The sequence below is a fragment of the Pelodiscus sinensis genome, chromosome 1, assembly GCF_049634645.1.
Source record: "Pelodiscus sinensis isolate JC-2024 chromosome 1, ASM4963464v1, whole genome shotgun sequence".
Taxonomy (NCBI): domain Eukaryota; kingdom Metazoa; phylum Chordata; order Testudines; family Trionychidae; genus Pelodiscus; species Pelodiscus sinensis.
Genome location: NC_134711.1, coordinates 91,908,039 through 91,922,835, shown reverse-complemented (window position 1 = coordinate 91,922,835; position 14,797 = coordinate 91,908,039). Strand labels below are relative to the sequence as shown.

The following is a 14,797-nucleotide window of genomic DNA, read 5'->3' as shown; positions in this document are numbered from 1 at the left end:
TCCTGCATCCCCACATCCCCAGTCTTCTGCCACAACACTCCTGCACCATCCACACACTGCAAATCTATGTCCTGAGCCCATCATACTCCCAGCCTCCCTGCCCTGAGCCCCTCATGCATCCCAGCCCAAACTCCTGCACCCTCACAGCCACAAGCCTACAGCTCGCTCAGCACCCCAATCCTCCCCCAACCCCAACACTCTCCAGCCTAGAGCTCCCTCCCTGAGCCAGCATCCTCTTCTCTTCTGACACCCAAATTCCCTCCCAGAGCTTGCACCTCTCACCCCTTCCCAGTGCTTTTTTTGTGAGTCACGCAGTGGAGACAGCGTGAAGAACTGGGGCAAAGTTGGTGAACAAAAAGGGTCAGGGCCGCAAAGACCCGGGGAAAAGTTGTTAACCAAAAAAAGCCATGTCCTGGGGCAGATGTACCAGCACCTATTTTCCCCCAGCACAGCGCCTGTCTCCACTGCTATTGTGGCTCTTCATCTGGAACGGGTTGGCCACCCCTAAACTACAGCAAAACAAATGAGACCCACAATAAGAAAGGCTGCCTCCCCTGCAGACCTTGTAAAGCCATGCAAGTGTCAAGTGAAGGTCTGTTGACTTTATAAGCTGCAAAGTAGGGACCTTGCTCCAGTGTACCTCAGATCTCTGCAGATGAGGAAGATTCTAAGAACCTTTCCAAACTACAGAACTCCTAAAATGCCACAGGGGCTGTGGTCCATGTGAGGCATGCAGGAATGGGGCAAAGACTTCCACTGTCACCTAACCAAACTGTATAAAAACTGATCTTCAAACACACTTCTTAAATTTTTTGCAAGCCAGCAGAGGTTCAAAGGCCTGGAGAGTGAAAATTCTCCTTTGATTCTTTTTCTATAAAAACAAAAAAAAATACTTAAACAGGAAATTTTGAGGAAAAAAATCTAACAGACTATAAAGATTGTAGAGTTAAGCATTCAAGAGTCAGGAAAATGCTCACACTGAGGCTATATGTGTAACCTTAATACTGCCCTCTTGTGATTATGCATTAGATTGTGCTATAATTGTATTCCCTACTATTTTTCAAATGTATTTGGTAATATTTTTTCCTACTGGCTTAGAAACACATGCAACATTTTGGAGTAGTGTGTGCTTCCTGTGAATTCCAGAATCCAGGAAAGTCATTTATAAGAAAAGTGTGTGGTAGTTTGAGAACTGACTACATAAGAACATAAGAATGGCTGTACTGGGTCAGACCAAAGGTCCATCTAGCCTATTAGCCTGTCTGCAGATAGTGGCCAGCACCAGATGCCTTAGAGGGGGTGGACCGAAGACAATGATCAAGTGATTTGTCTCCTGCCATCCATCTCCAGCCTTTGACAAACAGAGGCCAGGGACACCATTTCTATCCCCTGACAAATAGCCTTTTATGGACCTAACCTCCATGAAATTATCTAGCTTCTCTTTAAACTCCATTATAGTCTTAGCCTTCACAGCCTCCTCTGGCAAGGAGTTCCACAGATTGACTATGCACTGTGCGAAGAACTTTCTTTTATTAGTTTTAAACCTGCTACCCATTAATTTCATTTGGTGTCCTCTAGTTCTTCTGTTGTGGGAACTAATAAATAAGTGTTTATTAGTTTATTTACCCTCTCCACACCATTCATGATTTTATATACCTCTATCATATTCCCCCTCAGTCTCCTCTTTTCTAAACTGAGAAGTCCCAGTTGCTTTAGCCTCTCTTCATATGGGATCCATTCCAAACCCCTAAACGTTTTAGTTGCACCTTTTCGGAACCCTTTCCAAGGCCAAAATATCTTTGAGGTGAGGAGACCACATCTTTACACAGTATTCAAGATGTTTGCATACCAGAGTTTTATACAGAGGCAGCAAGATATCCTGTGTCTTATTTTCTATCCCTTTCTTAATAACTCCTAACATCCTATTTGCCTTTTTGACCACTGCTGCACACTGTGTGAAAGTTTTCAGAAAAAAACTACAGGCTAAAAAAGTGCAATGGTGATAGCATATATAGGTCACGAAAATTTTCAGGAACGTTAGCTTGATAGCTGACTTTCTCTACTGAAATGCACCAAAGGAAAGGTGTGCTGCTGGTTCAGAAAAGAAACCAGTATATGCATCCTGCAAAATTAATAGAATACATAACTTGGGGAGGGGAGGGAGAAAGAGAAATTATCTTGTCTAATTTAATAAAAACAACAAGGAGTCCTGTAGCACCTTAGACTAACATTTATTTGGGCATAAGCTTTCATGGGTAAAAACCCACTTTGTCAGATACATCTTGCTTGTGGATTGTTTATTATAGTGCAGGGCTACTCAACACGTGGCCCACGGGCCACATGCACCCTGCAGCCAGTTTGTTTGCAGCTCCTGGTGGGAGCTAAAATAAAAAAAGTTAATATAATGGTCTTCTGTTGATGTGTGTTTTAGAAGTTAATTTCCTGGACAGTCATTGCACATTAAAAGTGCTGTCATTAGTGTAAGTCGGAAATATTGCATTTTATTAATATCAGCAGAACTGACTTTACCCAGGTCCTGTTTAAGTCTTGCCTTAATCTTTGTATTCATGCCCATCAGTGTGAAAGAAGCTATTTGCATGTAACCACACTTTAGTTGCAGCCCTCAGTATGTGCTGTATCATTGTGGCCCCCGGAGCTTCCAAAGCTGAGCAGCTTTTAGTGTGTTATTTGACAAATTGGAGTTGGCTGAGTAATTAAAAATTTAATTATCAGAAGGGTAGCCGTGTTAGTCTGTATCTGCATAAGCAACAAGAAGTCCTGTGGCACCTGACGAAGTGGGTCTTTGCCCACAAAAGCTTATGCTCCAATAAATGTTAGTCTATAAGGTACTACAGGACTTCTTGTTGTTTATCAAAATGTAACTGATGCATACATACAAGGATGCAATCTTAACTTTAGAACTAATCCCTAAGCCTGCTTAGTCTTTGTCATGATTATGAGGGTTAGCCAGCAGCCTGGGGATTAAGGAGTTAACTACACCTAGCCAGGTGGAGTGACCAATAGGAATGTAGGTGGGATTTTTCAAACTGGGACAAAGGGATTTGGGTTTCTTTTTTTTTTTCCCTCCCTTTTGTCTCTCTGGGAGAGTTCGCTGCAGCTACAGAGAGGGACAAGCATGTCTCTCTCTCTCCAAGACACCATTCTTCATTTTCTGTAAGTAGGGTAAAGTTTAGGTAGTTTCGTTAAAACAATAAAACCTAACGAAACTACCTAAACTTTACCCTACTTACAGAAAATGAAAAATGGTGTCTTGGAGAGAGAGAGACATGCTTGTCCCTCTCTGTAGCTGCAGAGAACTCTCCAAGAGACAAAAGGGAGGAAAAAAAAAGAAACCCAAATCCCTTTGTCCCAGTTTAAAAAATCCCACCTACATTCCTATTGGTCACTCCACCTGGCTAGGTGTAGTTAACCCCTTAATCCCCAGGCTGCTGGCTAACCCTCATAATCATGACAGTCTTCACCCCCCAGTCTTGCCTTCTCTTTTCTGCTCATTTTTCTGGAACTCTTTACAACTCCAGGGTGAAGAGGTGCAGATCTGCTCTCTCATATTCTGGTCCACCAATCTGGAATTCTCACATTTCCTGCCTCTGAGGCACTTTCCCTCTTTAAATCTCACATAAAACCTTCTTCATTTTCAATTCATAAGCACAGGTTGAAACTCTCTGTAGTCCCGCACCCTTGGGAACTGATCAGTGCTGAACCAGAGAATTTGCCAAGCCATCAGAGGTCAATATTGCCTAGCAGCATTATCCACACTGTCACTGCTTACTCGGCTGTTGGAAGACATTCAGGGGTAAATTAGAGCTAAAGAACAGCACAGAACATGGAGAGACAGGACTGTAAACAAACTTTGTGGGACCATGAGAAACTTGGCCACACCCATAAGTGGACAACTAGCTAACCAAAAATCATGCCAGACCATGGATGCTGCTGGACCAGAGAGTGCTGAACTAGAGAGGTTCAACCTGTACACTCTCCCTGGAAAGTGTTTTTGCAAACATGAGTGAAGAACACAATAGAAAAATATGTACATTGCTTGGTGAATGGAAAAATCCCATTTCTTTAACAAGAATTTATCTACATAAGTGTTGTGGGTGTGGGGGCCTACAGATGTGTTCCCCGGTCTGACAGGGATGTAATCCATCCTACATAGCCTTCATACAGGATTCTTCAGCCAACTTCTGAGAATTTCAGAATACAATTATGTAGCAATCTTAAAAGCAGCATGATGGAGAGGGGAAAAGCCTATGTTCTCTCCTGAACACCAATGCCCTCTGCACACTAAACTATTCTTTAGAACAGGATAGGAACCATTTCACTTATCAGGCACTGATTTAGATACAAACCAAACTGGTAGCGACTGAAGTTATCATCCAATATTCGCATAAAGTCAATTTCGGAGTATTTGGCTTTGCCTTCACTATAGAAACAAAAAGTTGGTTTGCACCAACATCTTACTGAAAAATCCTTCTGGAAACAATGCAGTGTGGTTATACCTGTATGCAGCAAACAAAAGTAAACTCCAGGTGAGTGTGTGGTGGGGGGAGGGGAAGCAGAATGACAGAAATACAGGGATAGAAGGGACCTTGAGAGAGTCAAATCCAGCCCCCTGTTCTGAAGTAGAACCAAGTAAACCCAGCCCATTCGTGCTCGGTGTTTGGAGATTTTTAGGAAGAGACTGGACAGTGATGGCAATTCCACAACCATCTTTGGAAGCCTACTCTAGAACTCATGTACATTTATAATTAGGGAGTTTTTCCTAATATTTAACCTAAATCTCCCTTGCTGCAGATTAAACCTGTAATTTCTTGTCTTCCCGTCAGGTAGCATGGAGAACTATTGGCCCCCTTCCTCTTTATAACAACCCAAAAACAAAAACCATGTATTTGATGGTTGTTATCCAGTCCACCTTCAATCTTTTCTTAATACTAAACATGCCCAGCTTTTTTACATGGGGCTGGTTTTTGAAATCTTATTTTTGTTGCTCAAGGGTTGAGCTTGCCCAGCTATACAAAGATTAAACTACCTGTCCCTGGCCCCACTTGGATTTCACATCAAGATAACATTACAGAGCTTAGGAACAGGTCAATGAGTAACACTTTGCTGCTGTCTAGCCCATACCACTGCTGGGAAGAGGGGAATGTTCACTCTCACACCATCAAACCAGCATCTTTCACCAAAAGCAAATTTAGAACTCAAAACAATTAAACTAAAAATGGTATGCATGTGCGCTCCACACCCACTGCATTTGTTACAGAAAGCACACACCTGGGGCAGCAGCCAACCAGACTTCAAGTCAGTCAGGCATGCTGCAGGTAGGGTGACCAGGTCCCAGTTTTGGACTGAAACATCTGATTAAAAATGGGATCCTGGAGGCGCCACTCAGCACTGCTGACCAGGCTGATGACCGTCCAGTTGACAGCACTGCTGCACCACACAGCAGGGTTGACAAGCTCCTTAGTAGTCACCACACCATGCCTTAGGGGCAGCTAGGGGGATCCACATGCTCCCCCTGCCCCACATGCAGCTCCCATTGGCTAAGGCAGGGGAGGAACTAGCATAACTTGTGAGCACTCACCACCCAACAGGTGGCTGTGGAGGGGTCACATGGTGCATGCCTCTCCTGCTGCTGCACTGCTCTCTTCTCCTCACAGAGCAGGGCTAGAACTGTGATGCTTGCCCTGTGGTCTGTCTGTTGTCCCCTCACTGGCACCCAGACATTTGAGGTATGTATACCAACATCTCAGAGTGCTGGGAATGGGATTGTACCCCCATCGCCCTCACTGCATCCCTCCCTGTTCCCATCCTGTCCTGCCCGCTACACCCACCCATCCCTGTATCCCTTACAGCTCTCCCCCACCCATGCTTTCCACCTCACAGAGCTGCCACCCCCATATCTCTAACACCCCACATCCCTACACCCTATTCACCTCCATATACTGCTGTAGACTCCCCTCCTTTGTTTAATTAGATTTTAAACTCTTTGCTGCAGATTCTCTGTGTGCGTGTCCAGAATCTACCATCCTGAAGTCCTGATCTTAATTGGGGTCTCTAGGCACTAAACAACAATTGCAGTACTAAATACATGTGGAATTATGTGTGTTAGTGCATACTAAACAAGGACATGAATGCACACATGCATCTGCATGTAGGCATGGGAATCAGTTTCTGAAGATTTATTTATATAGCAATCTGGACAGGTATGCATCTCTACAGTAGCGCTTTATGAATTTGTATTTTGGCTTCAGAAGTGGGCCTTTAATGGATCCATTGCAGCTGTGATAATGTGTAGTCCTAAATCCACATACAAAATTACAAAAGTTTTAGTTAAAATATGGAGCTAGTTATGAAAAATGGGAACAGAGGGAAAGAATTTTTGTGAAATTTCTTTTTTTAATTATCTTTTTGACTATTTTGCTTCCAGCTCTAGCATCCTGTAATAAAAAACCTGAACTTAGCATAATACATCTGTCACAACAATACATTCACCTGCTTGGCACAGGAGAGAGAGGGTGGGGGAAAGCAAGCATCAGAAGGAGGGGGGATGGAGTGAGCAGGGGCGGGACAAGGGCATTCAGGGCAAGGGTAGTTTTCTGAAATTAGGAAATTGACAGCCCTAGGTCCTACAGAACTTAATTGTCCTCAGAAGTATCTATATCCCATTTTATCCTGTCTGAACCAAAAGTAGCTGTATCCTGATCACCATCTTGGCTCCTGAAGTAATCAGCAAAGGGAATAGGAAATTGCGTGATTCTTTGCCATCAGTATTAACCTGAAGACCCACAAAGAATCCCATATGGAGTTAAATTCCACATTTCAATCTTATCCATATTATAAACTGGGGCACGTGTGTTTACACACAAACATAGCTATCCAAAGAACAAACAGACCCTCTCATGCATATGTCATACCTATCCCCTGCCTACTAATCCACCTCCATTCCAACAATCCAAATTCTAAGCAACTTCAAACCATCACCATATATTTATTTTTTTCTTTAAATTAACCTGCCACAAAATAAAGGTTTCCTTTCCTTTCTTCTTTCCACTCCTGCTGGTGGGATTTCTCTCTACAATTACTCTGTGGAAAAACAAACTCAGTCTGCCACCAGGAATCAGTCTAAGGTCTGACTTCTTGAAAATAGCCTAAAACGGACAGCATTATAGCATTGGAAATGGGCGCTTTACAGCTTCCCAACGGGCAGGGTTGATGGATTTGCATCAGTGCGATTTAAGTTACGGATTTAAAAATTACCAAGTTGACAACCTGGACCTAAATAAATTGATGTTAAATCAACTTTTCCATCTGTACTTCAGCTACTTAAAAGGTACATTCTCAATAGTTGATAGACCCATTAAACATGTCGATTAACAATCAGCTTTTCCACAAGAAATTATATACCTTCTTGTTACCTAGGAGGAGCGACTCACTCCATACATTTGAACAATGAGCAATCCTGCGACACCTGAAAGGTTAACACATTTATTAGGTCATGAGCTTTCATGGATAAAACCCCCCTCATCAGATGAATTGGAGTGAAAATTAGGGATGTTAAATTTCAATTAATCAGCCAATTGAGTAGTCGATGGAATTTCCATCAACTACTCGATTAGTGAATGGGGTGGGGCATTTGCTCTCTCGACTGCACCTTGAAGGGCTCTTGCTACATTTCAAAGGCAGAGGCACAGCAGTAAGGACCCAGTGCAAGCGGGGACTGCTTCAGTCCCTGCTCATGGTGTTTCCCCACTTCACCTCTGCCTCCCCCTCCCCAGCACTGGCTCCTGCTCCCCACCCCCTCCTGCTGCGCCTGATAGAGGCAGCGGGGGAACTAACTAGTCACTTACAGCCCTGGTGAAAGTTACAGAATTTTGGGTATAACAGCAAAACAAGTTACCTGCCAATTTTAGGACCAGTGTTAATAAAGCTAATTAAGTCAGAGTGGATGTGTTCCATTCACAGTATTTGCTATGGAGATACGAATATCAAAGGCAGGGAAATTGCCTCTGTAGTGACTTAACCAGTTAACCTGCATGTTGTTTTTACAGCTGCAAACTAGTACTACTACCTCTCAAACTCCATACATTTGAGTATTTATGTAGTTTAATGTTTTCAGATATTAATTGCACATTTTAGTAGGTCAGAAAATGGTAAATGATAAATTGCTCATTTTCTAAATACTTAATACAACTTGACATAAATCATGAGCAAAATTAAGAGAGTACTTAGAATTTAATTAAACACTCAGCAGCATAAAAAATGTTTATTAAACAAAACAAGCCCTTAATACACATCATACTGTGCCAAATTTAAAAAGCTTGGCCTGAAAAGTTAAAAAGTTAGATGTTCGCTTTCTCCCTCCACCCCCGCAACTCTTTCTTTATACAGAAAAAAAGCCTTTAACTGAGTTTTTCATATAAGCTTATGCATTCTGTGTGTTTGTTTTTTAATTATGTTTCAAGAGATTATAAAGTTCAGCCTTAATGTATTTTTACAGTAAATTCAGATTTCATTTGAACAGATTTATTCTAAAAAAGGAACACACAAAATAAAAACATTATTTTATCTACTCTGCCAATGGGTCTCAGATACAGTTACCTCTGGGTGGTCCTCAGAAATCTGGACTTTAAAAATATTTTTATACAGAAAACTAACATTCCTTAAAATCATTTTTATTTTCATTATAGTAGTGCAGGGGAGAAGAACGTAAGGTCCAGTGCAGGTTGCGGCCCCTGGCTTGCCTGCAGCCAGCCCATGAGATTTAGACCCACCCCCTACTACCTCCCTGTCCTGCTGCCCCTCCGTGGGGCTAGAGCACAGTCTACTAGCCTGGGCCCCCTTAGGCTCTGGTGTGCAAGGGGAAGGTGGGGAGGGTCTCTTCTTCTCAGTTGGAGGCCTCATCAGTGAGGGTTTGTTTGGGGTGTTTTTTTTTCCCCCCTTTACTTCTCGCTTATGTGCAGCCTGATTGATTTTTCTGTGGGTCAGCAGCCCGACCCAAAAAAGGTTCCCTACCCCTATAGTAGTACCTAGAACAGGGGGTCAGCAACCCATGGCATGCGAGCCGATTTCCCATGGCACACAGGGTGGGAGCTCAGTCCCACCCCACCCTGTCCCTCCCTCCACCCCATGCAATCAGGGCTCGTGCTTTGGCTCCAGCCTCAGCAACGCAGCTGCAGGCTGGATCACTAGCTCTAGCTTCCTGCTGGAAGGTGAGGTCGGGGTGAGGCACGCATGTGTCCCTGGAGCTGCCCCTGCCCAGCCTGGGTGTGCAGCTCCCAGCAGCTAAGGTGTTAACCTCCCCCCCCCCCCCCCCAACCTGGCTACGGGCTTCTTGCTTCAGGAGGGCACGGGGCTGGGTGGCCGGCACACACGGTGTGCTGGGCTGCTCCCAACAGACTGTTTGAGGAGTCGGGGAGCCCCTTCCCCAGCACCACTCTGCCCATGGCTGGGCTGCAGCCAACCCTGAGCAGCCCCAGGCTCTACCTGACCCAGCCCCAGAACCGCAGCCCACAGGCAAAGAGACTGTGCACCCCTGCCAGTGAGTGTGCTGGGGCACAGGGATGTGTGGGCAGGAGAGGGGATGAAGAATGATGCAGGGCCAGGATGAGAGGGGGCAGGTGTTGCACCGAGGGTGGATGGGGCAATACATGGGATCAGTCTGGGGGTGGAGATCACAGTGCTGAGGGAAGCGATGCTGGAAAAGAGGGAAGACATGAGGGAGATACACTTTTACTTTGCAGAAGATGCACTTTCCTTTTACTCTCTGCTTCTTTGCCTCCCTCCCCAATTAGCTATTTGGCTGCATTCTCACCCTCTCATCTTTTCTGTATTACTCGCCCAGCCCCCTCTCGTATCCCCACCCCAGATCCTCTCCTGCTGCCAAACTCCCTTCCAGAACCTGCCCTCCTCACCCTGTCCTGCAGCCCTATCCCGCACATTTAACTCTAGGGTTGCCAGGTGTCCTGTTTTGAACCAGACAGTCCAGTCTTTGAGCTTTCTGTTCGGGAAACAAATTGAGAAAATATAAATGTCTGGTATTTTCTAAATAAGATGTAATGTAGATTGTGATGTAATGTCAAGTGTGTCTGGTAGTTTTGTTGAAACCACCTGGCAACCCTAGTGAACCCTTCATTTTTGTTCTCATCCCAGAGCCTAAGGGGGTTCACAAAATCCACTAACTCCGGAACCCCAGAAAAAGTAAATCTGGCCTATGGGAAGCCCTGAACTTCAGTCCTCCTGTCCCTTCCCCTCGCCCCATGGTGGGTGGCTGGCGTGCCCGAAGAGTGAGGTGTCTCAGTTTGGGGGCCTCATAAGTGACAGTTGGGGTTTTTTGGGGGGATTTTTTTTTTTTGCTGCTCACTTGTGTGGTCACTAACTGATTTTTCTGTGGGTCAGTGACCCCTCAACCCAAAAAAGGCTCCCCACCTCTGCCTTAAATAAAGAAAACATTGAAACCTTCTTTGGACGTAAAGTTTAACTTTATTTAAAATGAAGTTTGATCAACTAACATGAGAAAGTTAAAATGCTTAATCTGTTTAATAATTTAATATTAAACCATTCTCCCCAGCTGCAGCACTTGCAAAATGGTCTGGGCGTAATTATGTAATTAACAGTGAGTTTCCATTAGCAACTGGTAGTCCGGAGAAAGGTTTGCATTAACCCAGGGGGTCCATGGGGCAAGTGCTGGAGAGAGCCCCTCCCTCCTCCTGGGAGAGCGACACAACCGAGGGCAGGAGGGTTAAATCTTGGCACACCACTTTGGAAAGGTTGCTAAGCCCTGGCCTAGAATTAACTTATTGGTCAAGGCCTCTCTGTGGTAGGAATAGTACAAATGACATGTACATACACACATACAAAATGACACAGTCTTTGGTCCAAACAGCTCACCCTCTTAAAAAGACAAGACATAATCAGTGGATCAGACAAAAAAGCAGACAAGAACCAAGGGAGAACAATGTAACATGAGGATGTGTACATTTCACAGGTGGGGTTCTTGTCTACATGGACAGTTACTGTGTTGCTAGCTAAGGTGCTTGCCACACAATAGCAGGACTGTCACTGTGCTGTTGCAGTGCCCCAAGGAAGGTTTACTGCAAGCCAAACTAGTACATCACACCTTCACAGACTTCAAGGCCAGAAGTTCCACATGTTCATCTAGTCTGGTCTTCAGCACCCTGAAGGTCACAGAACCTTGCCCACCACTCCTGTAATAGACCTAGACCAGAAGTCCTGATTTTATTATATGGACAGTCCTGGTATTTGGGGTTTTGTCATACATATGTCTGTAACCCACCAAAGTTCTCTAAGCTGCACGCAACTTCCTATTAAGCCCCACAAACTGACTATTAAGCCCCATACAGGTGCTCTCCCCAAGCCCCAAAGCTACAGTGACTAGCATGGCAGTAGAGGCCTCTCCCTGCCAGCTCCAGTATGAAGCTGGCCCGGCCAGGGCAGCTCTGTGCTGGGGCTGGCAGAGAAGCAGTCAGCAGCAGGGCCAGGTCGTAGGTGAGAGGCCGCAGGCACTGAGTGCTGACCCAATGCTGAGCAATGGCTCTGAATTCTCACTGTCCAGTTCCCAGCCCAGGAAGCTGGGAGGGGGGGGGCAGTGCCTGTGGGTGAGAATAGCACACACAGTACACTGTGGAGCCTCACCCCCTCCTCCCAGCCAGACCTGCTGACCACTTCCAAGGCACAGTGCGTTGCCCCAGGACAGGCAGGCACTAGGTAGTTGCCCAAGCCTCAAACCTCCCTACCCCACTGACTCCTAAAATCCCTCATCCTCAGACCTATCACAAAGCTCTCACTCCCAGTTAAGAACCTATACCCCCTCCTGTACCCCAACCCAAAGGCCAAAGCCCTCACCCCTCTGCTGCACCCCAATTCCCTGCCTCAACCTGCAGTCTTTCCTATACTCTGACTCCCTTGACTCTACCTCCCCAGCTGAGAACTCCCTTCTGCACCCCAAGCCCCTCATTCACAGCCTGACTCCAGAGTCCACACCCCCAAAGCCCTCACTCCAACTACCTGGCCCAGTCCAGAGCCCCCATTTAGACCCCTCACTCCCAAAACAACCTGTCCACGTGCAGAATGACTTGTTCCATATTGATGCACCTAAGTCATTCCACACATGACCCTAAAAAAATTAGAGGGAACACTGCTTACCACCCCATTCCAAGTTTTCACACTTGCTGTTTGGTCACCCTAACTAGACTGTAACCTCTGGCTGAGTTACTGAAGTCCTCAAATTATTATGTAGATGACTTCATGTTACAGAAAATCTGTCACTTCCACTATAATTTAAACCTGCAAGTGATCCATGCTAGGGATGTTAAGAACCAAGTAAATCAGCTAATCACACAGCTGACAGTCGAAAGGGTTGGAAGCCTCTGGGAACTACCCCCCACTACAGCTCTGCAGTTTAAATGTAATAAGAGCCAAGCAGCAGCACCCATGCACCACACAGGCTGGGTAGGGGTGGGCAAAGCCCGGCCAGGAATTGCAGGGCCAAGGCAGGAAGACAGTGGAGGCTGGGCCACAACCAGAGTGCTGCCCGCACCCACAGGAGCCCCGCTCAACTGCACACACCCAAGCCCAGCCACACAGCACCTGTCCGCTGGGGATGAAGCCCTGGCAACGAGTGAGCTCCAGTCCCTGCCCCCAAGCCCAGCAGGCTGGTGTGCAGTGCTCAGCCTGGGCTCGCTCCAGCTGAACAGCGAGCCCAGCCAACACCGGCTGAGTTGTCAGAGCCTCCTCCCAGGTGCCTGCAGGGCATAGCCAGACTCCCTGAGTACTCAGCCCAGCCTGAGGCACTGCACCTGCCTGCCCAGCCCAGGGCTCTGCGCAGCACCGGCGAAAGCATTGGCCTGGCTCGCCACGGGAGACCCGCATGCAGAGCACCACCAGTCTGGCCAGTGAGGCAAGCCGGCATCTCCCCGAGCCCAGCCTTGGAGCGCTGAGCTCGCCTGGTTGCTACGCTCCGCCCACCCGGCTGCTACGCTCCGCCCACCCAGGCTTTGGTCCTCGGCTTCTGGCCCAGCACTGAGCAGCCCCAGCCCCTTCCTTGCCTGCTGGGTGCAAGCAGGGCACCTGGAGGAGCAGGGTCAGCCCAGTGCATGGAACGGGCAGAGAGCAGAGTCACGGTTGAGCTAGCCCCAGAGCAGCTGGCTCATCCTGAGCCCTTACAGAGCAGGGAGGAAGAAATGCGAGAACAGTAGCTGAGTACTCAACAAGCCAGGGGTGGGCAAGAGGCCGCCAGAGAACCGAGTCTGGCCCTGCCACTGGAACTGGCCCACAGGCACCTGGCTGGAACCCTTAGAGAACACCTCACACTCTAAAAACCCAGCTGTTCTCCATTCTGGACAGCTGGAGAGGGAGGAGAGACTTCTCATGCTGTTCCCGCCCCCCCCCCTCCCCCCTAGCAAAATCTCTTAGCTCCCCTTGGCCAACCTCCCTAGTTTCTGGCCAACAGGAGCTGAGAATTTTTGCTGGGCACAAGGGCAGTGTAGGAAGCCTTCTCCCTTCCTCCTCAACCCCCTACCCCTCCCTCTCATGCCTGGACTGGAGCCATGCGGAGCAGCCTGCAGCAGTCTGCCTCAGGTTTCTGCTGGCAAGTGCCTCCCAGCCAAAGCCTGCTTCTGGCACCCCAGCCCCTCCCTTTCTTCCTTAACCCTCTGCCCCCCCCTCCACATACCTAAACCCTCTGTCCCCTCCTGCACTCATAACCCCTCCCAGATCTGGCACCCCAATCTCCTGCCCCAAATCACATCCCAAAATCCTGCATCCCTGTCCCCTGCCCTAGATCACAACTGCCTCCTTCATCCAAACTCCCTCCCAGACCCCATTCTCCTTCCTGCACCCCAATCCCTTATCCCAAGCTCCCTTCTGCACGAAGCATGTTAACTAATGACTAATTTACTAGTCGAGTAGTCGATTGAAATGCTGCCTCAAAATTCCAAGGGGAAGTGCCACAGAGAGCCCAGATATGAGCTCCGTGCGGCATTGCCGCTTTGAAGTACCCTCCCCCCCCACCCTCTGCTGCCTCTATCTAATAGAGGCAGCAAAGGGGGGCGAGGCCCCGCGGAATCAACTTGTTGATTTGACTGATATGCATTTGCTTATCAGATAGTCAACTAGTCCTTAACATCCTTATTCTGCACTTAGCCTCCATCCCAGACCTCAGAATTCCACCATTAATATCCTGAAGAGTGCAGCCCTCCAAGATTTTGGAAAATGGTTGAGTGGCCCCCTGTCGAAAATTATTGCCCACCCCTGCGATAAGTGCAAGCTTATCAAGTAGTCAAGTACTCTCTTACATCCCTAACGCATACCCCATTCTGCTGAGGAAAGCAAAACCAAAAAACCTCACCAGATCTCAGGTTCTCTGTCAAATCGACCCAGGGGAAAATTCCTTTCTAGCCCCAAATATAGAGAGCAGTTGAACACTGAGCACATGGGCAAAACCCACCAGCCAGAAACCTGGGAAAGAATTCTCTGTAGTAATGGAGAGCTGTTCACCGCTAGTGTCCTATCACCACACATTGGTGATGTTGGCTGCTGGCAACTGCTGATCAGCTAAATGCCATTGTATAACCAGTCTCAACCTACCATCCCCCAGGCTTGTGGCACAGTAACTTGCCATGTCGACAAGCCCAGAATTAGCTAGGTAGCAACCATCAAGGAATCAAGAGTTTTAAACTTATTACTAATTTCACTGTTTCTCCCTCTGCAACCTGTATAGTTGGACTCACAACAAAGGCACCTGCCTTTACAAGTGGAGAGA

General features: G+C 47.0%; 1 protein-coding gene across 8 annotated transcripts in view; it reads right to left on the bottom strand.

Annotated features, from left to right (window-relative positions):
* Positions 1–14,797, bottom strand: part of TMEM184B (transmembrane protein 184B) — a 57,048-nt gene that overhangs the window by 29,096 nt on the left and 13,155 nt on the right. For 3 of the 8 annotated variants that reach the window (XM_075937008.1, XM_075936997.1, XM_075937018.1), the window contains one exon: positions 7,423–7,486. The exons of the other annotated variants lie outside the window; for them this stretch is intronic. The gene's annotated coding sequence lies outside the window, so the exon portion shown is untranslated. The remainder of the gene's footprint in view (positions 1–7,422; positions 7,487–14,797) is intronic. 8 annotated transcript variants of the gene reach the window in all.